The sequence below is a fragment of the Acanthopagrus latus genome, chromosome 10 (assembly GCF_904848185.1).
Source record: "Acanthopagrus latus isolate v.2019 chromosome 10, fAcaLat1.1, whole genome shotgun sequence".
In the NCBI taxonomy this organism is placed as follows: Eukaryota; Metazoa; Chordata; class Actinopteri; order Spariformes; family Sparidae; genus Acanthopagrus; species Acanthopagrus latus.
Genome location: NC_051048.1, coordinates 5,141,055 through 5,159,085, shown reverse-complemented (window position 1 = coordinate 5,159,085; position 18,031 = coordinate 5,141,055). Strand labels below are relative to the sequence as shown.

The 18,031-nt window shown below is 41.8% G+C and overlaps 1 protein-coding gene and 1 long non-coding RNA gene across 3 annotated transcripts in view; one reads left to right on the top strand and one right to left on the bottom strand.

The window, feature by feature from the left end:
- Nucleotides 1-17,969, bottom strand: part of zgc:109889 (uncharacterized protein LOC553542 homolog) — a 40,814-nt gene extending 22,845 nt beyond the window's left edge. For both annotated transcript variants that reach the window (XM_037112936.1, XM_037112937.1), the window contains exons 1-2: nucleotides 17,844-17,969; nucleotides 16,530-16,816 (exon numbers count right to left, since the gene is read on the bottom strand). The gene's annotated coding sequence lies outside the window, so the exon portion shown is untranslated. The remainder of the gene's footprint in view (nucleotides 1-16,529; nucleotides 16,817-17,843) is intronic.
- LOC119027585 lies at nucleotides 145-2,817 on the top strand. Its single transcript, XR_005077419.1, has 3 exons — nucleotides 145-250; nucleotides 1,824-1,875; nucleotides 2,476-2,817. It is a non-coding gene; the product is annotated as an uncharacterized LOC119027585 (long non-coding RNA).
- Nucleotides 17,970-18,031: the final 62 nt, after the last annotated feature.

Genomic DNA, 18,031 nt, shown 5'->3' with positions numbered 1-18,031 from the left:
AAGACTTTTTCTGGACCAGAGGACACAGAGGGAAGGCGAGAAAAAAAAAAATAAATAAAAAAATTAACGAGATGTAGCAGGAGGAAGGAGAAAGCCAGAAGTGTGTCGTGGAGCCGTGGGAACGTTGTCATGGCAACGGCAGCGGAATACGCTCCGCAGCTCAAAAGTGGAACTCGCCGCGACTCCGAAAATAGTATGAAAGAGAGACGGCGAGAAGGAGGACAGGGAGAGATTAAGGCAGGAGGAGAAGGTAAAGGACGGGGTGGAAGAGCTGGACCTCCTTTGTGAAAACTAGAAACTCTACGTTTTTTTAAAAGTAGGTCTCCAGACGATTTATTGCAGCGTGGCACCTGCACTTGATCAACACAGGAGAGTTTAGGGTACAGTGCTGGAGGTACAAGACGGAACATCTTGTCTAACAGTTTGGGGGAAGAAAAAAAAAATCTTCTTCGGATGAAAGATTCATGACAAGATGAAACTGTTTAAGGACACTGCAGAAAAAAAGTTGCAGCTGCATGAATTAGCCCATCAGAGGCTGTTAGCCGCCGGGCACTAGCATTTTGAAAAAGAGCAAGGTGGAGGCTTGTAGAGTACAGCACGCAAAAAGCCACGTTGGTTTAAACTAATTTAGGTCAACTTGAGGAGACAGTAGGAAGAGAAGGTATTAAATTGAATTCTTGGAATGGAAATGGTTTCTACTCAGCGCTTTGGCTTTGATTGATCAGTTTTAGAAGTCATTTGGGGTTTTTCTTTTGTAAGGTAGCTTCCAGTTACAGTTCGCGAATGTTTTGGAAATATGCGCAGTCAGGTTTTTGTCGAAGCTTGGACGAGAAGATTGATATGGTGCTCAAATCTGACCTTTGAGTATAAAGCCAGGAGACGGTAAGATCTGCAGAAACAACTGAAAGATGTTTGACAGCCGCTTGAACGGAGACAGATTGTTTTCATGACCACGATCTCAAAAAGATCTTTAACATACATCATAGCATCACAGTCGCTATGCTAAGCCTCTGTCTGTAGCTTCATTTTTAAATCTACAGAAATGAAGAAAGTCCTAAAAATTCTCATCTAACTCTTATCGATAAAATGTCTACTCTTCTACTGGCTCGGTTCTGAACTTGAACGTTCAGAATGTGAAATATGAGATTGCCAGTGGGCCCCTGCCTACATCCTACAGCTGATACTTCAAAGAAATAACATCAAACGGCAAAAAAAAATTCACGATTCCATGCCTCCATGCATTAATGCCACAGAGACCACGGCAACATTATCATTAATGTATGAGTCAGTCCTCCATCTGCCGTTCCCAACTTCTATCTTAAACTGATATTAATTACACCAATGAATCAGGCCAATCCAAGTATTTCAAAATGCATCAAATAAACAGGATGCTTTTTTCAAAATATTATCTGCAAACTGACAAAATGCAACAGTTGCATCAGAGGAATCGACTTCCTGCACAAACCACCACCGTCACCCTCCTCCGGCACATCTTCCTCGCTTCATGTTTTGGTGGCTGTTGGTATAATTACAGCTGTAATCAGAAGAGAGCTGATCCTTGTGATCCGAAGCAGACCGGAGCCTGTTTGTGAGGAGGTGCTGAGACGTTGCACCCAAACATCTCAGCAGGAGACGGTCTGGTCTTAACCTCTCTGCAGAAAGGCAGCCATACACTTTTTAATTTTTTAAAGCATTTTGGGCGCATAATTAATCATTTTCCTTCCATTCCTTCAGATACAAGACTGTGTTTTTGTATGAGACAGTCAGATAAGGACAGAGATGGTGTTAATTACTGTTCTTAACCAAACTGATCATTCCTGCAGGCGGTCGGGCAAGCATCAGCTAATGCTATTACTGCTCCGTCTGCTCGGCCATGTAAGTAAACACACACACACACACACACACACACACACACACACACACACACACACACACACACACACACACACACACACACACACACACACACACACTCCCACTGTGCTGCACCGAGCCTCAGTCTGTTCTGAGGAGGGTTAGCATGCTGCCCTCCACCCCTCCTCCTCCCGCTCCATAGGAGGGACCTGTATAATCACAGCTAATTAGCCTTCTACGGTAACTAATGGAAACGACAAGCGCTGATTCTATATGATGATGTAATTAGATGATAGGCCGCAGGAGGAGATTGAGTTATAGTCCCTCGAATGCTACAGCTGGTAATGTATACTGCATAAATGAGTGTGACGTGATCGTTCTGTGGAGCATGAAGATGAATTTTGCAGTAGAGGAAGCTCTAGGAAGATGAAGATGGAACTAGAATGGCACTCAGTAGAGCGCATACCTCCGCCAACGCCCACCAGTCCCGTTTAATTCGAACGAGCCTGATCCAATTTTCAAAAAATACATCGCCAGATCCAGATTTTTAGTTGGATCTGCATTAAATTGTAGTCGTTCAAAGATACCAGCAACCTAAATACATCATATTTTTTTCATCAGGCTGGGACCCATCCTCTATTCTGGCGCTTGGAAAACAGCCAACCAACAAATCAACCAACTAGCAATCCAACCAACCAACCACCCAACCGACCAGCCAATCGGAAAACAGACATGTGCGAAAACATAACCTCCGTGGCAGAAGTAAACTGATCTAATGTCAGTTTTTTAGGGGTTTTGATGAGGCGTTGTGTTTGAATTTCTCCAATTTAGCCGCCTCTTAGTCGATACCTTTCCATGTCTTGTTTACATTTTTGTAACCTCAGCTATTATATTCATGTATTTCTTCTTTCTTTAAAGTGTGCATCTGAATTAAGTGGTGATAATAGTCTTTTTTTATGTCAATGAACGATCAGCACGCCACCTCCGTTTGTCGACCATCATATACGCTCATACTAATCATACACTCTCCACCGGCTCCACGATACGCACTTTCAGATACATCCCCCCGGTGCTACTGTGTAAAACACGCAGGCTAATTAGCACAAGCAGTGCAGCTCATGTGTGAATAAAAGAAGTGCAGCTTATGGAGTCTAAGAATAACACTGGGAGGAGAATGTATAATTAAGAGTGTTGGTGCAAATGAATTAAAAGGCAGCAGTACAATAGAGGCTTAATGGAGGGTTGGACCGTGTGTGCTGTGACACCTAACTGAACTGTAAAATAGGGCTTTTGTTTTACATAAAGGCTGAAATGTGATTTCCATTATTTCAGTTTGTTCACTGGTGCTTTTTTTTCCAAAGACAACATACTGTAGCAGTCGAATAAAATGCACAGGAGACATGTTTATTTTTGGAAACATAAGCATATTGGTCACTACAATCTGTATGCTTTAAAATCAAAAACAAGAAGACATCCAAAACCCAAAAGATATTTAGTTAAATGTCATGGGATCAGAGAATTTGGATATTTTTTCCTCAAAAATAAATTCTCACAATGATGAATCCATTATTGAATTAGTTGCTGATTCATTTCATAGCTGATAACTAACCAATTCAGCGAGTCATTGCTGCAGCTTTGGGGTCAAGCTCCAACAACAGTAATTCCTACATTTCCCATCATGCAACTGGAAAGCATTTTACTTAATCAGGCAACCTTTGCCCTCTACAAATCGAATGTCTCCAAACCCACATCTCCAGTTTGAAACACAGGCTTTCCATTAAAACATTTCTCTTGCTGGGCTGAGGTAAACCTGATGACATCACTCTGACATCATCAGGGTTATTTTTTGGAAACACAGAATTAAAACTAGCTGAGCTGAGAACGATTGAAAAATCTACACTTTCACAAGCTTTATTCCACGACACTCGTCTCTGAGAGAAGAATCAGGGGTGTTAACTGAGAGAATTTGCAAAATTAAGTTTGTTTTCATCCTTCTAGACATCACTTTTTTTTTTGGCCAAACCAGACAACCAAAACCTTTTACAAGCCACAGGAGAATATTTTAAGGTCTTATTTATTTGGTCTTTCCATCATGCTCTCCTGGATCAGGTGAAGCCCACCTTCTCTGGCACCCCACTGAGTTAATAACAAACTGCTTGAAATGGGTGTAATATGACAGCAAGGCCTGACTGGCAGGCGGTGTGAGCGCACAGCTATGAAAACAGGAGCGTGAGCCAACACGGTGAAACAGAGATAATGTTTTATTCTGAGTCAGGATTACTCTGGTTTCGCTCGGCGGGGCCCGGGAAGCTCTCGGCTTGGTCGTGCGCCAAAAGTCAGCCGACAAAGAGCGCGAGCGACTGAAGAGCAGAACAAAGCCCATCTAAAAAAAAAAAAACATGAAATAAAAACCTGCGACGAGCTCTCAGCTGTACCCAAATATCACATAAGGCCGCCTTGTTCTGTTTGATGTCACCAAAATGGCAGAAAGCCGTTTTGTGTTTGATGTTTGCTCGAGCCAGACGCACGAGGATCATTCAAATTTAAACCGCCGTGATTTCAGCAGCAGCCTCCGCCTTCGTCCCGTTTTAACTCCTCTTGAAACCCTTTCTCCTCCATCCTAAACGCTCCGTCTCCCTCGAGCTCCCGCCCCTCTTCTGCTTTCTCCATCTTTCATGTCTGTATTTGTTGATGCTCTCGGGGTGAGGAGCCATTGTACAAAATTATCACAATTACGACGGCACTTCCCCCCATTTTCTTTTTTGCGCTAATCCTCCCTTAAAACAAATTATGCAAAACAGAGCGAGAGGAGAAGGGAGCAGACAAGACATTTTCTACACTTGTCTCTTGCTTCCCCTCTCTCTCTGTCTCTCTCTCTCTCTCCCCCTCTCCATCTTTTCTGTTTTGTTTTTTTCCCTGTTGGCTCCGTGGAGTTGTTGTCATGGTTTCGTCGGAAGTATTTTCATTTTTGGCCGGATAATGAAGCGATCGGAGCGACACTCAGAGCGGCAGAAGAGAGTTTAGACTGGGGCGATGAAGTTCTGTAAAAGATCTCAGTCACTTCATTGTCCCCAGTGTGTGTGTGTGTGTGTGTGCGTGTGTGCGTGTGTGTGTGTGCGTGTGTGTGTGTGTGCGCGCCCCTACAGTACCTCCTAACTGTGGCTGAATGCAGATGAAGTGTTATGAAACAGCCACTCTAATGAAACAGTGAATAAAACATGTGAGAGACAAAAGAGCCAAAGGCCACGAACACACACACACACACACACGCACACACACACACACACACACACAGTAACACTCTGTCTTCATCCAGATAGTCAAATGTTTTTTGCAATTCATTAGTGGCATTTGTTTTTATCCACTGGGTGTACCAGACGGGCGGGGTTTAAACCACCAACAACACAGAGAGCCAGGAGAGGTTTTTCAGTTTGGGTATTATTCGATTTTTCAGCATGATTTAAGTTGGATGATAACGACTTTGTGTGCTGTTATGATAGTGGAGAGAATCTGTGCTTACTAACAGGTTTTGGTCCATAAAACTTGGGTCCAAATCTTAATTTAAAACTGCACAACGGTGCTGATTCTGTCTTGTTTCAGCTCATTAAGAGTCCGACAGACAGGGCTGAACATATTACTGAAGCAGCTGGCATTTGGATCACATTTACTTTTGTTTTATATCAGCCGTGCATTAAAATATGAGCCCTGCAAACTATCTCAGGTGGAACAAACAGTATCTTGAAGTAGCCAAGCATAAGATGCCAATCTGAATGTTTTGGGTCTCCAGATATATACCTGGGAGGCCGTCAATATTAGGGGTCGACCGGTCTGGCTTTTTCAGGGACCGACACCGAGACCGATTATTAGAAATCAAGGAAACTGAAAACTGATATTTGGGATTCATTCATTTACAGTAAAAAATGAAAATCTTTGTGTCAATATTTAGAACAATCAGTATTGCATTTATTTGATAACTTAATGACTTTGCAGATTCAGTTTATTCTGTGTTTTTAAGCTATCAATTATGATGAGTCACCAATCAGATACTGTTGTAGAGAATGCTGCATCAGATTTGCATCACATTTTTAAATAAGCCTATTTTATCTGTAATCTCACAGAAAAATCACTGACACAATAATCAGTCTAACCCTAGTTAATACACCTAGGCGGACCGTCCAGGTAAAGTCTACGTGTGGGAAACACTGGAGGTTTTGGGTCAAAAGTATTTTGATTTTCCCCTCGTATCACAATGTAACCCCAAAACATTGCAATGTTATCTAAAGGTGATATTTCCCAGCCCTAGCTCACACCACTGTCTGTTAAAATAAATAAAAATAAGCCTTGTTTTATGCATTTGGGTGTCAAGTTTGTAGTTTGACATCCTTCAGGTATGAGCTGAGGAAATGTGAGTTAGCAGGCGATGGTTGAAGTGCCTACTGACTGTTTTCTCTGACGTCTAATATCATATTTCATGAGAGACGCTGCACCCCCACTGTTACACCATTACAGGAGACCCCGGTGAGTGTTCAGATTTAAGCTACAGGGCTAAAACATGCTAACGCACATGTCGGGTCACATCTAAAAGATATTAAATAGCTGCACAAACTAGCTGTTGTGTTCCGCTCTGTTCTCTGCTGATGTGGTTAGTAAACAGGTCAGCCACAGAATGAATGCAATGTGCAGCGTGTGTGTGTGTGTGTGTGTGTGTGTGTGTGTGTGTGTGTGTGTGTGTGTGTGTGTGTGTGTGTGTGTGGTGAGAACCTCCTCGTGCCCCTCTATAACCCCGTCTCTCACAATTAAATGTGTCGGCGTCAGCGCGATTGCAACAAGTCATCCGGCAGAACCATGTGACCTGACACACAATACACACACACACACACACACACACACACACACACACACACACCGACATAAACTGGGTTTACTGGTGCCGGGTTAGTGGACAGTATAGTCGGCAGTGGGATGTGGACAGACAGGTCACATTAAAGCTTTAATGCGATGTGTCACAGCGTCCCAGTTTCTCTGCTCCCAGTGTAAACTGGGAGGGTGGGACGGGGGACAAAGAAACCAGTAGGACATTAAGATTTGTTCAGAGGCTGTGTAATAACTGTAATGTAATAAATGCTCATCAGAATTTCCCAGAACCAGAAAGAAAACCTTCAAATTCTTTTGTCCAACCAAAAAAGTCTCTTTGTTTATCGTCATAAGTGACAAAGCGACAAAAAAATAGCAAATCTTCACATTTAAGCAGGAACCAGCTAATATTTAATGTCAAAAACTTCAGAAATGAATAATCGCTTATCTGAATAGTTGGAGAATGATTTACTTTCGGTTGATGAATCATTTTGTAGTTGCAGTTCTGATACCAAATGACGTGAATGCTCTCTTAGGTTCACCTACATTTGAAAATTTACACGTGACACTTGAGTTTTTCTCTTTCCAGCAGGAAAACGTGCGGTGACCTGATTACATCGAACACAAGAAGCGAAGTTACCCTAAAAAATCCCCAAATCAAAACTGTAACTTATCATATGATCCTCAGGAGCTGCAGATGGAGCAGAGCTACAGTTGTGACAGTTCTCTGCTGTGTGAGTGTTACTGGTGTGTTTGTGTTGCCTCGAGGCAGCTGCCAGTTTACTGTACTGACTATTTTCCAAAGTGTACTTCCCTGACACGTTCCCCATCACTTAATGCTTCGTGACAGACTACCACTTTGGGATTTCCTGCTCGACATGTACGAGTATGAAACAATATTTATCTAAAAACAGTACAGTAATTGGAAGACGGGAGACTTGTCGTCCCTCCAGCAACAGAAACCACACAGTATCTGCTGGGGTTTTTTTTAGTTTTTTTTTTGCCCAGATGAAATCGGGCCGCAGCGTACGACGGCTCACAGGAAGTGAGGAATTGAAAGTTGAGTGAAATCCAAGCTGTCTGCTGAGCAGCAGCGAGGGAGGAAGCTGCACTCGCCAAACGTTACATCTTCCACTTAGTTTCCTGCTCCCCCGTGGTGTTAAAGCAACAGAGCACCGACGGAGAGGGAGCAGGAGTCTGACATCTTACCTGATTCTGCTTTATGTTTTGCTTATTGGATGATATTTTTTTCTCTTTGAACAACTGAAAAATGTCAAATATAACCAACCACAACTTTCAAAAGCTGAAGACGACGGCTTGTTTTGTTCCAGCAGTCAGAAAACAAAACATATTATTCAGTTTACAAGAATATAAAACAGATAAAATGGAGCATGTCCTCATGTTTCAAAGGCTGTTTGGCTCGAATAAACTGCTGCTTCAACGAGTTTCAACAAAAAGTCGATTGCCTTATCTAAAGTCCTTTAATCTCCAACTATTTTAGTTACCAATTGATCATGTAAGTATTTTTATAGAATGTCAAATATTTCTTGCTTCCAGCTTCTTAAATGTGAGGATTTGCTGCTTTTCTTTGTCATTCATGACAGTAAATGAAGAGTGTTTTGGTTTTGGACTGGTGGGAGGAGGAGGGTTGTCGTTCAGCCCTACATACACGACACAGACCGAAAGCAAAAATCAAACGAAGATATTGTGACTTCTCAGCCAGATTTTAACTGGTGCTCCAACAACACTGGAGCCTACACTTCCCATAATGCAATGCATTCGAACCCCACGCGTCCAGTTTGTAACAGCAGCTTTTCTGTCATAAATGTGCTACTAAATTGTGTAAAACAGGTGGACCGCTCCTTTAATTTGCAATCATCAACATCCTCACCATCATACAGGTGCATATTTATGTCCAGATGGTCTCAACTAGAGCTGCAAAAATGACTCGATTAGGTGACAAATAGCAAAATGAATCACCATAAATTGTGATAATTGAATAATTAGTCATTTTTAATTCAAAATAAATGTCAAAACTTTCTGATTCCAGCTTGTTAAATGTGAATATTCTCTGGTTTCTTTCCTCAACTGGAAATCTTTTTGTTGTGGATGAACAAGACATCTGAGGATGACATTTTCTGACATTTTATAGACCAAATAACTGATCGATTAATCAGCAATTCAAAATGAATCATCAGTTGCAGCTGTACGTTCAGAAACACTTAAACCTCCTGTGGTTTCAGGCCTTTCCCTCTGACCTCCCTGTGGATGGAGGAAGCTTCACCACAAGAATCAATTAAAAGCATCAGGTTGAAGATGTGGTCATAGCAGCTCCCACTCATTTTAATCACAGCAGTTAACACAGTACACACACACACACACACACACACACACACACACACACACACACACTCTCAACACCGGATCGATACGCCATGATTCAATAAAAACCAGCAGCAACACCAGATGACGAGGCACAGGGAAAAATGCTGAGTAAGGCTGACATCTTGGGGGGGGGGGGGGGGGGGGGGGCATGCCGATGTCATCAGTAACAGTAATAAATCTCACGCAGCAGCGTTATTAAACAACCTCCCTGTGGCTCGTAGACACACACACAAAGCCTGGACGGACACAAAAGGAAGCACACACACACATACACACAAAGCAGCTGATTGAGATACGCAGCGAGCTGATCAGCATCATTGTACGGTTTAACGCCGTCAATAGACCGGCCTCGCTTGCACTTTGAGAGTAACAACAACAAAAGGGCGACACAGTGAGAGCAGCGACCAGGTGAAAGGACGATGATGCACGCTGGGCGACGTTCCCAGCAGCAGCAGCATCAGCAGCAGCGAGCGAGAGAGAAAGAAAGAGAGAGAGAGAGAGAAAGAGCTTCCAGAAAATATATATCTCCTGACAGCAGTAATGCCGAAAAGTCTCCCCTGTCCTGTCTGTACCTGAGGAGTCGCTTTATAATAAATGGAGTCCGGCAGCGCTGCCAGCAGTCGTTAAAAAAGAACGAAGGAAGGAAGGGAGAGTTCATATCAGCGCAAAGATATATGAAAAAAAATGAGGGAAATAAAACTGTTTTTTTAAAAAGGTCAGTCGGTTTAAAACACCTTCAACATGATGCTACGATTACCTGTGTAACGCCTCCTCCTGCGTCACTGCACTGACTCGGACTGCAATCAACACTTCGCTCTTAATAACTCTAAACTGTTACATTACGTCTCTGCTATCACAACAGGATTTACAACAGCTAGTTTGGTTGGTTTCATCAGGGAGATTAATCAAAACAATGTGGAATGAGCGTGACGCCAATTCTGCGTCTCTGTGCCATCAGAGTATCTTTGATTTTGGACATAACTAAAGTAAATTATGTCTTTCTATAAAATGTTCACGGTTTCCTTCATGGCAGGTAGTTTTAGTTCTTAGAAAAACAGAATAAAGGCGATGAAACTCAAACCCTAACCCCACTCGGCTGAACACTTTCAGAGTCTATACTTAGAGGCTTTCACTGTGACCATCTTCCTGTAACTAAACCATCTTTCAAAAGGGAACAAAGTGAGATATACAGCATGACGAACAGCTCCCATTCAAAGTGTCAGATGGTTATTCAAACTATGAGCAGCCCTGGAGAGGATCTCTAAGTGGCCACATCGCTCAGTCTAAGTGCACCCTGAAGAGGCTGCTGTGTATCTTCAGAGTTAATTCAAACCATTAGCGGCAACGAGACGCGGCGGACGTGTGTTAGAGCAGGGGGGAGGGAAGTCTGAGATCTGTTTGAATAACACAATCAAATCCCTCACTTCCTTGCACCTGGAAACGTTTGAGATCGACCAGATCTGGTTCAAGCGCAGGCCGAGGAACAGAACGAGCCCCTCAGGGAGGAAGAACAGAAAACATCCATCCGTCTGGAAAACCGATAAGCGTAGCAACGCCTTCTACCCAGGGACAGAGACGTGCTCCTGAACGGTAGACTCCTGAAATACAGATTACTGTGAAAACACGCTGTGTACCTCTGGAATCCTAATCATCCTCAGCGCTTCCGCAGAGAAACGGCTCCGAGTACATCAGCAGCTTTAAGACATCTGCGGCAAAAAGCGCCGGCAGACAAAAACACACAGAGCATTTCAAGATGGAAGCGTGTGTTCAGTTTGGCTGACTTCCATATTTCTTTTTTTTTTTTTTTTTGTAATTATACAGCCGACATTTTATGTGGATTAAAGCAGCTGTTCACATGTGGTATCGCTGTCCATCCTGAGCGGTCTGATCACAAGTGGACAGCTCTGACCCCCCTGAGATGCTTTGAGGATGAGGTCTTACTGCTCAGACCACATCCAGAGGGGGTCTGGTCCACATGTGACCACAGTCTTTCAGCAGCATGTACGCACATGTGTCCTGGGCTACACTGAAGAACAGCTGGCTCAGCTGTCAGCCTCTCTGAAACATGAAGAAGCATCAACGATGGGAGGAAGTAAGCACAACGTCCCAAGGCTCCCTTACAAATTGAGCGATTTAAAGTTGTTGCATGAGGAGAAACTTAACCAACGACTACAGCTGATGGCTATGACAAATTCTAAATCTGTTGAGCCTTCTTGTAGATTCGGCTTTAAATGCAACGCATGAAGTTATTTCTTCCCATGTAAAAAAGTGTCAGTTTGTTGAGGTATTAATGAACCAGCCTGTCTACTTCGTGTCTCCTGGAAGCTGTTTAAGAACTGTTTCAACTGATTTCATCATTCACACTAAATGTATTCAAGGCTACATTTGCTGTAAACATGTCAAATTTGTACAAATACAGTAAACAGTAACTAATAAAGTGTACTTTTACATCACCCCTGGAGAAAGTACCAGACTCCCTTAAAAAAAACACTTAATTCTGAGAATTACTGCATTATGTGAAACTGTACAAATCTCGTGAAACACTGTATACAACATATTAACTGTTTGGGCCTTCTTGGTAATTCAGCAAACGTTACACATGAAAACATATCTTTCATATCGGTTTGTTGCAGGAGTGTAGGTGTATATTTGCATAGTGAGCAGGGAAGTGAGATTGGAGACATGTGCCAGGTATGAAGTGACTAGCTTAAAGCTGTCTACTTGTGATCGGATCACTCAGGACGGAGGATATAACCAAATGAGAACAGACTCTAACAGCCTAAACCTCAAGTGCAAGGATTAAATCAGCTGTTAACCTGATATTCCAGCAATCTCCACTTTATCCTGAGCTCATGAGTGCTGCACAAAGGCAATAAGTTGTGTTTCCACCAGAGGAAAGAATGATGAGAGCTTCAAAACAAAGTTCACATCAGAAAGACTTAGAAATGAAAAGAAACAGAGAGACGTGAGGGAGAAAGACCAAAGAGTTCTGGTGTGTTTGATACTGAAGTAAAGGATGTGTTATCCTGGTATATAACATACAGAGAGTGCTCTTATGGCACCAATGTTCAAAGTCATTATTCGGAAAACCGAAGGGAAGATATCAGTCAGCATATAATAAGACCAGAGCAGATTCCTCTACAATACTGCTACATCTATCAAGTACAAAGAAGTTGCTATAAAACTGCTAGCAGAAATATTAATCCTTTACTAGAGCACCGGTTAATTAATGTGACTCAATGGCTTGTGATTTATTAAGCAAAAAACTCTACACCACATTTTATATCACTGTAAATTGATAACTTGGGTTTTTAGTAACGTTAAGATGTTATGCTAACTCTGCTAACAGGCAGCACAATGATGATTTGGCAATGTTTAAGACATTTCACATAATAAATGTCAGATCATTTAAAGGAATAGCTGGACATGTCAGAAAATAAATTTACTTTTTCCCACATTGTCATTGAGAGTTAGACACAAAAATATGAACAATAAGCTAATGGCGGCTAGCTTAGTCTAGCTTGAACATTGAAAGGAGGGGAAGCCCGCTGGTCTGTCTAGCTCCAGCTAATCACACTAATAGTTAACTTTTATTTAATCTCACAATAAACAAGAGATCATACAAGACAAGTTACAATTACAGGGAGTTACCTGTTGTTTTGCTAAGCTAATCAACGGCTAGCTGTAGCTTCATATTTAGGCTATTAGAGCTGCAACTTATTATTATTTCGATTAGCTAACTGGACGTTACAACTCTGTTTTTGACATTTCAAAAAGTTAATGTTTAATCTTTTAAAGGAATAGCTGGATGTTCCAAGATATAAGATAAATAGCTTCAAGGATAGATACCACTCTGATTTCTGTATGCTAAATTTGAAGCTAAGGCCAGCAGGTGATTAGCTTAGCCTAGCATAAAGACTGTAAATCATTGGAAACCTTTAGCTTGGTCAGCTCCACTACATTCATTAACCTAGGTCTTGTTTGTTTAATCTGCATAAAAACAGAAGTATAAAACAACAAGATGTGTTTGTTAGGCTACTCACTTGCTACCTGTAGCTTTATATTCATTGTAGAAACAGAGAGTGGTATCAGTCGGTGGATAAACATTATTTCCCTTAATATCTAAAGTTTCAGTTCTCATTTGGAACAAACTAACTAAAGCTGACAAAAAAACCCATCCTCCTTTCTGCATATTTACCCTTCAAGAGTACAGTAGTGATGTACTGTGTGGAAGGTTGAGGATAGGGCAGAACAAAAAAAAAAAAAAAGAAGTGAAAACACAAACAAACTAGAAATTCCTTCGGGGGTAAAGAAAGAGAAGGCTGCATCTCAAAGAGCTTGAAACGCCAGAAAAATGCCCCTTTGTGCCCTCAGCAGAAAACATTCTTCTGTCAACCAGCACAGCATCACCCTCCTTTGTCTCCACTTCACCCTCGGTTAAGTAAAGTTACTGTGTGTGTGTGTGTTTGTGTTACTGTGTGTGTAGTTATGCATCTGTGTGTCCCCGTTCTAGCCTTTATGCTTATTTAGCGCTCAACCTTCTTTTACTTCCTTCCGCGACGATTCGCTTATGTAAGGAATCAGCGCAAGCTTGTCTGAGCACTGTCTCTTATGAATACAAGTCTGTACTGTACAGCAGCGACACACACACACACACACACACACACACACACACACACACACACACACAAAGGAAACCTATTATCTAATCACTGCTCACCCAGGCTGGAGTCTAGACCTGAAAGGACTCAGTTGTTGTTGACAGAAGTGGCCTCAGTATGTTTGTTAATGACAGAATAAATGTTGGATTAAAGCAGTTGTAATTGGCTCGGCGCTCACAATTTACCATCCAGCACATCCACTTATAATATTAGTGTTGAGTCTGGTTCACTTTGTGGCTTCTGTGTTCAAGTTACAGTGGTAACATTAAAAATATAAAACAGAATTCTTCCGTGTAATTAAAAAGATAAATCCATAACTGGCTCTGAAAGCAGATTATTGGTCTAAAAGCTGAAACAGACAGAGAAAACTGCGATCAGAGGTCAAAAAGAGTAGGAATAAGAGCACGGAGAGAGTCAGTGTCTTGCTCGAGGGCACTTCTGCAGGACAGTTTAATTGCCAATAAAAAGGGGGATTACACCAACTTTTCCCTGACAGTATTTGACAAACGATAGAGCTCAGGTTTTAAACCACAAAGCTGAAGTAATTCCTCTGGCTTTCATCAAAATGTTGAAAACAGTTTATCTGGAATCTTTTTTTTGTCACAAGCATTTATTCAGAACTTTGAGTCAGAGATGCAACTAGTGATTATTCCCCATTGTTGATTAATTATAACTATAAAATGTCAGAAAACTGTCAGAAAACTGTGAAAAATGTCAATCAGCCCGAGATGACGACCTCATACGTCTTGTTTTATTCAGTTTACTGTCACAGACGAGGAAGGAAACCAAAAACTATTCACATTTAAGAAGCTGGAATCAGAGAATATTTACCTTTTTTAATGATTTACTGATTTTCAAAATAGTTCTGATGAACTTCATAGTCGACAGCTGATCAATTACTTGTTGCAGCTCTAGATATAGACATATAAAGTGGATTTAATGGATTTAGCCATTTAATATCTTCAAGTTAAACCCAAAAGATTTCTTTCCAAATTCAGTTCAGACTTTGTGGACAACAGATCACAAACTGTCCAGAGAACAAAGGTTGTGATTTCCATATTTTAAGTTTAAATACAACGATATATAAATAGGAAGGATGCCAAGGATGCAACTTCTTCCAAATAACCCTTCTGCACATGCAGGCTTCAGACTGATGGATGGAGGTTTCAAAATAAAACACTAGCTGACATTAACAATCATATCCGATTAATCATGATAGTTTGGAGTATTCAATTAACTGTTTGGTCCACAAATATCTGAAAATAGTGAAGGAAAAATGTCCATTACAATCTTTATTTGGGAGGTTTTTGGTCATACGTACTATCAGAATGGTTGGGGACTGTTTTTCTTTTTCACCAACTAATCTAGAGGTGTCTAAATATTTTCCTGGGAGGACCAAAACTGACACTAGCTAAATGTTCCTATGATCCCAAGCTCTCTTAATTAGCTGGCTTCCTGCACAAAGTGTCACTCAGCCTGCTGCTCACATAATTACGGAAAATAATTAAGAAGAAGCTGTTTTACATATTCAAAGGCGCATTTTCACCTCACAGCAATTAAAACAGCTATTCATATGAGAGCTGCACGATTAATCAATACATTCAAATCGTAGGAGGTGGAAACAGCTTCATAGAGGAGTATAGTAGTGCTGCAGAGACATCATGGCCTACAAATCTAATGGCAGGCCAACTTTTGCCCCACTTTGGGTGGTGCTGGACTCGTCGATTAATCACTTAGGGTCCAGTCTAAATGATCAGGTCATTAAATACATGCTGCAGATTTACATTCCTGTATCGATGACGACTCCCTCCTGCAACATCTGACTATTTCTCTGCACGTCTCTCGTAATTCAACACACAACTGCTTGATTTCCCTCCTCTCTGTCTACTTTAATCGCCTCTTGTTAAATCATCATGCTGTCATTGTAATCCACACAAATCCTCCACCTGGTGGCTGGTGTTACCTGCATGCAGAGGCCTTTTTTATTTCTACGCAAGCTGTGGACATGCACAGAATAAACTAGCAGAGGTAAAGCAACAGGAGCCACAAAAACCCAAAACATGCTCACAAGACCAGGGTTCAGAAGGCCTGATGTCCAAAAATAACACATTTAACATACATGTCAGAATAGATCCACATACTCTGAATAGAGATATCTACTTCAGTTTCAACACAGAATGGGTTTGGACGTATGTGCTGCAGGTAGAGGCACGTTAAACCCATTCATTCTGTCATCTCCATACAGAACTCCATCTAAAAAACATGCAATTTAAGCAGCATACCGACAGACAGACTGTGCCCCCCCCCCCCCTCCTCTGGCACACACTAATCCTGTGCACGCCTCCTCTATAAACCCCACCGCTCGCTTTTTCCAGTCGACGTGCAGCCACGAGCCAAATCCTGTGACACATCCACCCCACCGACCGACCGGTGACATTTTGTCGGGGTAGTGGGGGGGGGGGACACACCTGACCGCGAGCTGGAGAGAACGACGCGCGGTCACGATTTCAGAGGGAGAAAAAAATGGAATGGAGGAGGGAAAAAAAAGCCTGCAGATGAATAAGCTCTAATTTAATAAGCATGCAAACCGCGATGCATCTGTGCGGGTGCATTGTGTGTGTGTGTTTTTTTTCTGCGTGTGTGTGCGGTGCAACAACAATAACAAACGCACCCCCACCAACCACCACCTCCACCTCCTTGTTACCCACAGGAGGCATGTGTCCACAACCGTCCCTGTCACATGCGAAAGCCGATTTAAAATCCGGGCACATTTACCTGCCGTCACCTGCTCCCTCTTCTTCTTCTTCGTCTCTTTTATTTAAATGGCTCCCTCGCTCCTGCTCCGCATTTCATTCCTGGTCCTCCATGTTCGCAGCTCGATGGATGGATGGATGGATGGAGAGGACGAGGTGGTGGTGGAGGAGGAAGAGGAAGAGGAGGAGGAGGAGAGAAGCCTTTGAAGTGAGGAAATCTGGGTCCCCGCTCACAGCCCAGCTGCGTGGACTGGATTCATGTCGTTTCCAAGGCAGCGTCCGTCGACCCGACGGCCGTCAAGCTGCTGCCTGTCGTAAAGAAACAACACTTCCGGTTAGTGCTTCAAGAATAAAGGTCACTATTGGTTTTAAATTGAATCCGTCTATTGGCTTGTTTTGCAACACTTAAATAAATCAATAAAATAGCTTGTGTATAAGTTAGCTTTTCCCATTGTTTGCACATTTATGAATATTTCTTCACATTGTGTTCTTGCTGTAGATTTTGTCACTTGGTTTGTGCGGCCACACTTAATTTTTACATATTTATCAGATGCTTTTGTTCAAAGGAACTCGCACTAATTGAGATACATACTGGCATTAAAGGTGCATTCAAAAATTAAATAATATTATGAACAGAATATGAAATAAAGATATGACATGTATGTCTTGTGTTAAATGATAAATATTGAAGTTAGCATGAAGAGCTAGCCCCGACCACCAGTGTAAGAAACCAACATTTAACTCAGCTCGAAATGCTAGCAGTATGGCTAACTGAGCTAACTGGTTAACGGCAGCTACAGTTGGTGGTTGCTATAGCAATATGCTGCCCCCTTTACTATTTAAGCTATTTTTGGGTTTTTAAGTCTGTATTTTAATTTTTTTTCAGTACCAATAGGTGAAAATACTACAGTTTAACAGAACTTTGTGAAGGTTATAATGTTAATTTATCTTTATGATCATTTTTGAGGATATCTTTTTTGATTGTTTTTTTATAAATTATCCTGAAAGTGTCCATTTACTCAACTTTAACTGTTTATTTAGTTCACACAAACGTCATAGAGATCAAGTTTTAACCAGCTCCTGTTCTATTCATTTTTTTAACCTTGTATTTTACATAATTTGTCACTTTTTGCTGGTAAATTTGTGTTGTTTTTTTGTTTGTTTGTTTTCTTTTTTAGCATAATGTCAAGCAGTGGTGAACAGGATTAGCCCATCAACGTAGGGCTAAAAATGCTATATTGCGACAGTTAAACGTCTCTAATAATCACATTATCATCATTGAGTACATTAAAATTAAACTAAATTGTACAATAAAGCACCAAGAGTTTAAATTTACTTTATATTGAACGTTAAATTCCTTCACTGCTCGTAGTTTCCTGGTGCCTCCCGCTAGCTTGATGCAGAACAAGCGAGATGCAGCAAATCGGCGCAACGGCGCATGCGCACCCGAAGCTCCCCGAAGTTTGCCGGTGACAGCCGAGACCACCACCCACTCCAACGAGCGGCGGCGTGGCTGAGCCGAGC